A 2,962-nucleotide genomic window follows, 5' to 3' on the forward strand; every position below is an offset into this window, starting at 1 on the left:
GCTCACCATAATGACCCCATAGTTGGGAGTGGGCCATGGCAGGCACTACATTATGCTGAGGATTCAATGAGGTCTTCTCTGGGCTATAGACATGAAAGTTTCTCTAAAAGTAAAACAACAAAAGAGTCTTGGGTATGAGGGTTGGCAATATGGCTCAATGGGTAAGACACTTGCTGCCAAGCCTTTGTTTGCTCCATGGGACCCACATGGAAGAAGGAACAAACCAACTCTGGTTTTCGTTCAGCTTCCATATGCAAGCTGTGGCACATGCATACCCCCCAATCGATAATAAATAAAAAATGCACTTTAAAATAGTTTCTAAAGGAATATGAATGGCTCACTCACAGTGGGACCTCAGTGGAAAACTAGGAGACCCTGACCTGAGAATAATAGGTTGCACCACAGCCTCTTGGGTCTCACAAGGCTTCACTTTATCTAACTTTAAAATGGTAATAATGACATTTTCCTTTTGTTCTTCTACCTGACATTTAAAATGTACTTTGAACTTCTCGGAAGAAAGGTGACCCCATGTAAGCCTTAAAGATGCGCTGTTATTAGCAGTAGTTACCATGCATATTCAGAGTAAATACACACTCAACAAGCATTTCTTTTTATAGCCATTCTTCCAGCAACACAATTAAAATTAGATGATGTGAGTTAACAGTAGAGGAACAAAGGACATTAAAATGACATTAAAAGAACAAAAGAAGAAAGATTGAGCCTCTCAAAGGAAATGGACAGATGGGAACTGTCGGCAGCATTTTGGAAAGATGAAAAATGAGCCATTGTATGGTGGCTGGGTGGGCTGCTTTCTGGTTTCTCCCCTGCTGAGGGCTGAGGACGAAGTTTGGTGCCAGGATGAAACTGACTGGTTGAGCCTAGGTCCTACAAAGGTTCTGGAATTAGTCAGCAGATGTCTGAAGGGGAGGGCCAGGAGACAAGGACAAACACTGAAGGATTGGTTTGCAGTCTGGGATAACAAATACAACTGCCTGGAGTCCTAAGTGGGGGAGGTACAGCCATGAACTTGTCCCCTGTGAGCCCAATAGGGAACTAGATTGACACATCAGAGCTGAGGGAAGCCAAGTACAATTGAGGCAGGAATGGGAAACCTGATGGCTCATAACATCCATCAGAAACCCCTTGGAAGTACAGTGGCTCAGCATAGCAAAGGCTGTTCCTTGCATGGAAAACAAACAAACAAACAAACAAACAAAAACACGAAACATGGGCAACAGGACCTGAAAGGCAGCTTTTCCTGCATGGCCAGGGAGCCCAGGAGACTCTTTCTGCTTCAAAGCTCTGCCTTTTTCCTTTGGCTCTCAAAGCTGCTGCTAGAGGTAAGAAAGGGATGGGATGAGGAATGTCACCCTGATGGTGAGTGCCCCAGAGCAGAGGTGATACTCGCCTGTCACACATGTCCAGTTGTCTACTGCAAAGAAGGCTGGAAGTGTGCCAGCGTTTGTGGATGTTAGGTGCACATGGGTCTTCCCTGCTTCTTAAGATGAAGTGAGAGTCTATGAAGAGAAGAGTTAGATTTCTGTCCCTCTTGCCCACAGATGCCTGCAACTCCCATGAAGGTAGCTAGTCACCACAGTGGCAAGGGGCTCATGTAGGCTCTGGTGTGCAAGTTCAAAGCTCAAGAGAAAGAAGAATAACCCCAGGATTTGAATAGGGTTTCTTATATAGTCACTCTAATAGTCTTTCATTGAGCACTGTCTAAGTTAGGGTTTCTGTTGCTGTGAAGAGACACCATGACCATGGCAACTCTTACAAAGGAAAACATTAATTGTGGTAGCTCCCTTACAGTTTGATTTTTTAGTCCATAATCATCATGGTGGGAAGCAAGGCAACATGCAGGCAGATGTGATGCTAGAGAGGGAACTGAGAGTGCTTACATCTTGGGTCACAGGCAACAGGAAGTGGTCTGAGACAACCAGACATGGCTTGAGCATATGAGACCTCAAAGCCCACCTCTACAGTGACACTCCCTCCAACAAGACCATACCTACTCCAACAAAGTCACACCTCCTAATAGTGCCACTCCCTTTGGTGGCCATTTTGTTTCAAAGCACCACAAGCACCTGTATGCTAGAAAATGCTCTACATTTGCATGTTGTGCAAAATAACAAGGAATAAAACAGACAAGGTTCATATTCTTTTGAAGTTTTACTCAAATGTTGGGGAGTGGATGATACAAAAAGGTAAATCATGTCCCTTGCCTATTAATGAAACCAAATGTCTCTTCATATTCATTAAAGATTTAGGAACTTTGCCAGTTGAAGACTTTGCCCACTTTCCAATGCATTGTTTATATTTTTCTTAATTATTGTTGGGTTTTTTTTTTTGGAAATGAACCTTTGCCAGTTTATGTGGCTCATTGGATATACATGTACATACGTTCACATCACACAAATACAGAAATGCATGCATATATTACTTGTATTTCAGGGCTTGTGTTTTCACTTCAGTGTAGTCTTCTTGATGTTATGATTAAAAAGAAGTTTTTCTTATCTCAAGGTGATAAGAATTTGTTCGCTGTCAGCATCATTAGCTTCCTTTTCACATGTAGAACCAAGGCTTAATTCTTACAGTTTCAAAAGCATAGTTTCATCTTTCCATATAAATATCCAGTAGGTCCCGGGCTATTTACTGAAGAGAAAGTCCTTTCCCCATAGCTATGCAATGCTCTTTTGTAACAAATGATGCACCTTGTGTCTATAGGTCACTGTCTAGGTTCACTGTTCTAATTTATTGGTCTTTTTGTTTATTCTTGCATAAAACCTGGTTGTTTCAATAGCTGTAGATAGATTCAGAAGTCTCTGTCTAGCTCTGTAAGCACTGTGCTTATCATCAGTGTTCAACTATGTCTGCCCTTTACATTGTCATACCAATTTATAGTCATCTTGTGAAATTCTATAAAGAAACCCTGCTGGAAATGATGATGGGATTGTGCTGGATC

The sequence above is a fragment of the Cricetulus griseus genome, chromosome 3 (genome assembly GCF_003668045.3).
Source record: "Cricetulus griseus strain 17A/GY chromosome 3, alternate assembly CriGri-PICRH-1.0, whole genome shotgun sequence".
In the NCBI taxonomy this organism is placed as follows: domain Eukaryota; kingdom Metazoa; phylum Chordata; class Mammalia; order Rodentia; family Cricetidae; genus Cricetulus; species Cricetulus griseus.